The 8,017-nt window shown below is 55.8% G+C and overlaps 1 protein-coding gene across 1 annotated transcript in view; it reads left to right on the plus strand.

Moving 5' to 3' along the window:
- Positions 1 to 8,013, plus strand: part of CEP112 (centrosomal protein 112) — a 445,347-nt gene extending 437,334 nt beyond the window's left edge. The window contains exon 28 of the transcript XR_012130844.1: positions 7,913 to 8,013. The gene's annotated coding sequence lies outside the window, so the exon portion shown is untranslated. The remainder of the gene's footprint in view (positions 1 to 7,912) is intronic.
- Positions 8,014 to 8,017: the final 4 nt, after the last annotated feature.

Here is an 8,017-nt window from a genome sequence, read left to right on the forward strand (position 1 = left end):
GGGGGCCCTGGTCTGCAGAGAGTGGAGCTTGGAACTCAGGTAGGGACAGAACATTGCCCAGAAGACATTTTAGGGGTCAGGAGCCCAGAGAAAGAGCGATACGTGAGTGGCTGGGAGGGCGAAGAGCTTTCCTGAGCAGCAGGAGAGGGAGGCGTCCCCGTTAGAAAGTCCTGTGGGCAGAGAGCCACAGACAAGCCCAGCCTACACACGGCAGATGGGCCCGTGGGACCCAGCAATGGGGGTGTCTTTTACCTGGTTGAAAATGCTTTCTGTGGAGGAGAGGCTGTCATAGGTTGAGGAGACAATGAAAGCCGGGGAGGCACAGACAGCGAGTGTAGATTCCTCCTGAAAGAAGTTTGCTAGCCATCTTATGCTACCTGAGTCAGGCTCTGAAGCCAAGAAGGCAAGGGGTGGGGACAGAGAGCAGCATCAGCAGGTGACATAAGGACGCAGCACGCTGAGGACCCCACATAAGAAAGGTTCTTCAACAGGGAGCAAAATCCAAAGCCACTGCAGTTGTTCTGGGGCAACTATGCGCCACCGGGACCAACCCCTTAGAGCCCAGAGAGGCCCTGTGGGCTTGTGCAAGCGCTCAGAGCAAATCAGAAACCCTGACGTGAAAGAATAAAGGAACTGGTTTTAAGCTTGGCAAAACTTCACTTTCCAGAAGTTGTTTAAAATGAGCTGGATGAAACATCAGCAGCAGAAAAACATGTCCGGAGAGAGAGCTTAGGAACACAGACCTATTTACTAGCAAAGTTTCCTGTGTTGCCAGTCGGAGTGCTGGCTTTCGGGGTCCTCTTTCCTTCCTGTTTATCACCTCCTTTTTTGAAAACAACCTTTTTCATGTGTGTCTCTTGACACTATGGAGACGATAACTTCAAAAATCAGAACCTTTTTTCCTGGATTTGTTTTAATATTGATGATCTCTTCTGGTTACAAGCTTGGGCCAACTCCTAAAAGCCAAACTCCAAGACAGTAAATGGCAAAATGACATAAAAAACCCTAGCCATGTGTAGCTCCATTTACAATAGATACTAAAAGCGCTTGAAAGTAAATCAGATTTCCTTTTAAATTATTGTTTAACGTAACTGTTTTTAAATTTCACACACCAAAGACAACAATTTTATTAACAAATAAGTTTCCCCTCACACTTCTATGAATAGGATTTCTTAAGCAACGCTCCCTATTATGCTTGCGGCTTCAAAATCTCCACCTTGACATTCCCAGTCCCCGCTTTGCTAAGGGGAGAGGAAGTTTCACGGGGCAAGAATGGCAAGAAGCTGAGCGGGACTTTTTTCTTCTCTTTCCCCTTTCAGGCTCTGTTATTAGGTAGACCAGCCCCACGGAGATGCTTATGGAAGCATCTGCCACTATAAAAGTCTCCTTGGAACCACCTGGGATCCTGTTGAGGGTAGCCCAGTTCTGGTGGTAAAGACTGTGCATAAATAAGTAGGGGCAGAAGGCACTGTGCTTCTGCAGAATTTCCAGCTGAAGCCCTATGGTGATTCCTTCAGAAAAGCATCCCGAATTAGGCTTATGAGCCTTGCTGCGGAAGTAAAGACTTGAGATGCTCAGGGCCCCTCTCAGCCAGCCCTGATCTGGGTCTCCCCACTGTGGTTCCGGGAGCCCCTAGGGAGGGCCAGCTCAGCTCCAGTGAGGGCAAACTGATGGTGAGAAAATCTCTTTACCTCCTCTTTGCTCAACTGTCCCATCTTAAATGGAGGGTTGGAGCAGGTAACACTTTAAGGAGCCCCTGGCTAGGAAATTCTGACATTTCTTTTGGGGTACAGAAAAGAATTCCGTTAAGAGAGACACAGCACAGCCCCTGTCCCTCCCAGCCCTGCTCCCTCCTGCAGGAAGGCTGTGGCTGTGTCACCTCTGCAGGAGCCTCTTGGCCAGGCTCCTAATTGGAGGGCATCTTCGTTTGGGTGCCAGTTTCTTCCCAGAGCAGACTGCTGAGGGAACAGGGTGACTATACAGAAATAACCACCATGTTTTGAGTACCAACTGTGCATTAAGCACTGTGTGTGCATTTACCTTACTGCTTGTCCTCACAACAGCCTCTTGAGAGGGGTTTCCTCCTCTCCACAGGTGAACACGTGGGGGCCCACAGAGGCTCAGTGACCTGCAGTCTTAGGAAAGGTTACCTGTGTCTCTCTCCACCTCCCCCTTAAACAAAGGTATATTGTCTAAGGTGGCACTTTTCCAAAGAAATAGAAGACAAAGGTCACTGAATCTTAGAAAGCCGTGCTGTGGGTCTGAAGTCACAGCTGGTGTGACTTCCCCTCCAGAGTGGTTTTTTTTAGGGCTGATTAAAGATCTGAGATCTGGCCAGATGCCTCTTAGGGCATCCCGAGTCCTCATTTTCTGGGATTCTAGGATTTCAGCCTCGTACATAATTCCAGAAAAGAATTTACACTCTGCTTTATTAAGCTTGTCTGTCTGCACTTGGGCAAAGTGAGCTGTTTATCCTGTAGGGTTTTTCTTTAAAGGAGGGGGAAGAGGGAGCATGTGCAGAAGTCCATCACCTTGCTTTCCAGTTTCCAGGCAACCGTACAGGATTACAACAAGTCACATGACATCGCTGCTGCCAGGGAGAAGGGGAAAATGGAAAACGGTGCTATCTTGAGCAAGGGGCTGGGTACAAGCAAAGGACTTTGGCTTCTCCTCCAGAAACATTATCAAGTAGTCAAAAAATCTGAAGGTTCAAAGGGCTTCTCAGCGCTTGGCCCAGTCATCTGTGGGATGGGAAATGTACCACCAGATATGAGGGGGAGGGGAGAGAGCCGGGGAGTCATTGGCCCAAGGTGACCCGGCACCTGTTCTAGAAACCAGGCTCCCAGAGGGGTCACTAGTGAGAAGATCCAAACGCAGCCAGGCCTTCCTGGGTCCCGTTCTCCTGTCCCTCCTTCCTGCTGAGGCAGCCCTGGGATAATGAGGGGGCAGAAGGAGATCCTTTGGTTAAAGCGGAGTCTGTGATGATTGAGGCCGGCTGGGGGGCAGTGAAGGGTCAGTGGGGACAGCTGGGAGGGGAGGAAAACCACCCAGGGAGACCAAGGTTCCACTTCCTTTTTTAAAGCCTCCTCTTCCTGATCGTTGTTTATTTTGATTTTGGATGTTTTGATTTTTTTACCTCCCCTCCCCCACATTGTGTGTGTGTGTGTGTGTGTGTGTGCAAGTGCACACACATGCACATACACATGTGCTGCTGTTCATATCATAGACACTTCTACAGCATCCATTCCCCTCTGTACACACTTTTGTTCCTATAATACCCTCTGTGGCCTAAAGACTCCCTGGAGCCATGACAGCTTTGCTTCTGGCTCTCCTGGGGTCGAGGAAGGGGGTGGGTGTGCCCTTGGCCATGGGACCCACATACCAGCATTCCAGAAGGTCAGGTTGTGAGACAGAGCCGACCTGAAGTGGACTGGCTTCCAGTTTCCTTACCCCAGCAGTTGTCCCAAGGCAAAGATGAGTCATTGGGCTGCACTCTTTCACTGGCCTTCCTGGCTCACCCTGAGGTGGCCATTTGTCACAGCCTGACTGCTGGCCTTATGCTACCTGGCTGCCTGGGGAGGTGAGCCTGGGGAGTCAGACCATGGACACAGAGAGGCAGGTGTTGGGCAGGGAGATGCCACCTGCCTTGGCACCCCACAGCTGCAAAGTCTGGCAACATGGGCTGCAAGCCCTCTAGCCCCTCGGCACAGCCCCATCCCCTGGGGGCAGTAAAGCAAGGTCCCCGCTTGTCTTTCCAGCAGCTCATGGGTGGTAATCTTCCTTTTCTTTTCCTAAGGAAACGTAAAGAGACACACTTCTTGTATGTTTCAAAGTTCTGAAGTCCTCATGACAGGTTAGAGGCATCTCTGCATTAAAAATTATTTGTCATCCACTAAGTTCAACGAGAAAGTAAATAAAAGAAAAAGAGAGCAGAGTTAGAGAGCCAAAGCTTGGCACAGCTCTGATGATGCTGGCTCCTTCTTCCATTTCTTGAGTAAATTTGATTGACACCTTTATGTTTTTTTAAGAGGAGGAAAACTTAATTATTAGCTCATCATATGAGGGACCATTCTATAGCAATAGATGAGTAAATAAATAATGTTCTAGGCTTGTGACATATTTGCTTGTTTTCTTAAATGAGGAATGAAAGGCGTGTTTCTCACAAACATTATTGGGGGAATGTGTGAAGTAATTCAAAGGTGACAGTGGGGTGAGGAGTTTTCAATACATTAAAACTGTGGGTGGAGGGGAAAAAAAGCATTCCATGTCTGTTTAATATGTAACATATGGGAGGATGGTGGGGGATGCTTGCAAGAGAGTATTGGGTATGCAACTGTTGCAGAAAGATGGTCGATGTGTGCTCAAGGAGGGTTCTGATGGCCAGGTTGGGAAGCTGGAAATCTTTAGGGTATTGGGGCAGGCCTACTAAGGAGGTGTCAGAGCCCAGCTCCAGCACTCAGGCCTGTGCTCAAAGATTCACATCCCCATCTTCACACATCTACAAATGCACGATGGCCCCAAGCCACACTCTTGATACATGTGCGCACAAACACGCACATGCCTTCTGCACATGCCTTCTAGGTCCGGGGCCGGGTTTGCGCTCACCCTGTGACACTTGTTAGTGGATCCCAGGACTAAAACTACCTTTCAAAGATTCTTCAAGCCCAAATCCCCGGGAAACTTGAATAGAAGTAGAAAAGTGTTTGATGATAGAAAAAAAATCTGCTTGCTTGCAGTTCTTGCAATGGCCAGAATGCTACAAAAAAACTGTTGCTTTTCCAAAGCTGGGGAGGGCGAGGGCAGGAAACCAGAGAAAAGAGGCCTGAGAACTTGAAAGACTGAACCAGAACTCAGGCTGAGAGCGCCCCCGGGGCCGCGGAGGCCTGGGAGGGGGCTGAAGAGCACCGGGATGGGTTAACGCTGGAGCTAGGCTTGCGGCGGGGGCTGGCCAAGCCGCGCGGGCGGGGCGCGGGGCGCTGTCCCTTTAAGGCGGGAGGGGCCGGCCAGCTGAGCGCGGCTGTGATTGGCGCGGCGGGATCACTGGCTCCGCGAGCCCGGCCTGGGGGAGTCGGCTGCAGCCGGCTGCTCTTTGATAAGGTCCTGGCAACTCAGTAACAACCTCAGCGCTGGGAAATAAAAATAACCCCTCCTAGCAAGGGATTTCGGGGCCGCCAGCGTCCGAGGCGCCCGTCTCCACAGCCGAAAGCCCTGCTGTAAAAGGTGGGGGTGGAGGCGCCGGCCCCAGAGAGCCGCTTCAAAGAAAGCCCCCCCCCGGGACAGGGGGCGAGGTCGCGCCGAGCCGCGTGGAGGGCGCCAGGGGCGGGAGGGGTCCGGCCCGACGGAGACCGGACCTAGAGGGGCGGTGTGAGCCACACGTCCCCGAGGAGGGGTGGAGGGGGCGCGGGGGGCGGCCGGGGCGCGGCCGCCCCGTACCTCCCTGTCAGGACCGTGTGCTCGGCTCGCGCCTTTGAAGTGCACAGTTAAATCCACAGCGCAGTTTTTGTTGGAAGCGCCCGGAGGACATTTGGTGCGCGGAGTGACTGCTGGAAACAGGACCTGTGTTGAAAGCAGGGCCGGGCGGGGGCCGGAGGGGCCGGGGGTGGCCGCGGCGGGGGCGGAGGCCCACTCAGATCTTTTGCATAAAAGGGGCGGTGGAGCGCGCAGCGTCACCTCCATCGCCGGTGGATCTCGCTGTAATCCTGGGATTGTTGTTTCCCCGCGCCCCCTCCCCTGCCTCGCGACTCCCCATGTTCCCCGACGCCGGGACCGGCCCGGGGGGGCCCGGGGCTGCCGCTGCGAGCCGATCCGGGGGCCGGAGCCGGGGCCCTGCCCGGGACGCCTGCGAGGTCTTGCCGCGGAGCGCGCGCGCGGATCAATGGTGAGTGCCCAGGCCGCGGCGGCCGGGCGGCCCGCACGCTTTGATGTGCCTGGCGGCCCTTTGAAGTTGGCAGGCCGGCTATTTCGGGGCGCGCTCCCGGTTGGTGCGGAGGGGAGCGGCAGGCCGGGCGCTCAGCGCTCTCGGCGCTCCGAAGGGCTTGGCCCGGCCGCCCAGCCCGAGCCCCCTCCCCAGCGGGGTGGCGGGGACCCCAGCGCGGCGACTTCTGCAAGTGGCGGCGGGGGCGGAGGGGGGCAGATCGCCCCGGCGTGTCGCCTCGCTCTCGTCGTTGTGGATGGGACTCGGGGTGTAAGTGTGCGCGGGAGCGCCTTCGGAAGGTGGGATGAAAGGGTGGCGTTGCCCCCCGCTTGCTCTCCTCTCCCCCCGCCCCACCTTCCCCTCCCGCCCTCCCCTCTCAGCCACTGGTCCGCGCTTAGGGGCTCCGAGCGCTCGCCGAGGCTCAGTCTGCGCGCTGGAGCAGCCCGAGCCCGGGGTGCTCGCGTCCCCCGCGTCCCTCCTTCCCGCCTAAGTCCCGCGCTCCTGGCCGCCCCGGCCCCCTTTGCGGAGAGGCAGGGACTCCGCGCGTCGCCATTTCTGGACTAGGCTGCTGCTTTCCGTGGTTTTTCTGCGGGCGCCTCTGTGAGCGTCGGCGTCGGGGACCGATCCGCATCCGGGCTCGGGGTGCTGCAAGTGCTTCCCGGGTCTCCAGCCCCTCGCTCGGCGGCGCGTTCGCCCGGACTCTGGACGCGTTCGGTTGGATTTGGGCCGGGGTGGGAAGGGGGGCGGGCCAGAGGGGCTCGGCGGAGATGAGAGCCTGGCCTCGGGCCGCCTTCGTCTTCCAGGTAACGGGGCCGCCCCACCTTCCCTCCGCCTGGGTAACGCGGTGCTACCGGCGGCCCCGCCACTCAGCCGGCCTAGTTGCCCAGCCTGGCTGCCTGAGGCCCCAGGTGGGGGGCCGCCCGCACCCACCCCGGGCCAGGAGATCGGGCCGCTGGTGCGAGGTCGCGCCCTATTCCTCCGGCACGCCCCTGCCCTTCTTAGTTCTATCCTTCCCCGTGCTAAGGAAATGCTTGTTTATTGGTTAGATAAGACTTTTTTCCTTTGGAAAAAAGACAGACTTGAGGCCAGTACAGATTGGGATTCTTGGCATAGTCTAGTAGCGTGAGACGGTTTCTGATCCGGTTTTGTGGGGTTTGAGGCTCCAGGATGTTGGGGGGCGGTGGGGACGCCAAGTTCTGAGGCTTCTCTTCTTGCAAAGTTTTAAAATCAAACTCGCAGCTGAGTGATTTCTGGTTTGGGAGAGAGGGGGAGACCGAGGTGTAGACTGAATCAGATCGTAGGCGGGAGGCGGGGGAGCAGCGGACATTTACATCTGGATGGGGAGGGGGGCGTTTTCCAGCTGGGAGTCCGGGAGCCCATTCCGCCCCGTGTGGGGCGGGCTTCTTTCTCAGTCCAGGATCTTCTGAATTTTTAAGGAGTGGGAAGGGGGAGTGCAGAGGGAAGGGGCGGGTGGGGGGAATGGGAACCAGATGCCGGGGAAGGGCACATTTGGAGCTCGAGTTATCTGTGCCGAGAGCCGAGTGGGGAAATTTACCGAAATTGGTTTCACCTGCACACAGCCCAACGGCCCCGAGTGCGCGTCTTTGGAGTTGATGCTGGGGGGACAGCAGGCGGGGGTAGCTGAGCGGGGAGGCGTGGGCTGGGTGCTCCGCGTGCGCCGGGCTGAGTGAGCTTTTGGAAGGTTCTGTCTTGCACCTCCCGTGCCCCTCCGCCCCCACCTCCCACCCTCCGCGCGCCCATCTCACCTTCCCCGCCCCTCCCCCGGCCCCAAGTGTGCAGGGAGCTCAGATTTCGCCTTTGACAAAGCAGCGTCTGATACTTTAGATGAGCACCTCGCAGATAGCTGGGTTGCTTGATTTGAATTTGAGGAGTTGAAAAGCCTGTTTACTTTCTTGCTTTGATGTTGGGTAGATCTGGTTTTGATTATATCAATACCCTTTTCTCTCTCTCTACCTCCCCCCTTCCTTTTCTTTCCAGAAAGGAGGCTCAGATGAGCCCCTGCTGACTTGAGAGAGAGAGACCACGCTGATTGCTGAGAGAAACTGGAAGAAAAACATTCCCAAACTCCGTGAGAACGCCCTC

The sequence above is a fragment of the Manis javanica genome, chromosome 4 (assembly GCF_040802235.1).
Source record: "Manis javanica isolate MJ-LG chromosome 4, MJ_LKY, whole genome shotgun sequence".
NCBI classification, from domain to species: domain Eukaryota; kingdom Metazoa; phylum Chordata; class Mammalia; order Pholidota; family Manidae; genus Manis; species Manis javanica.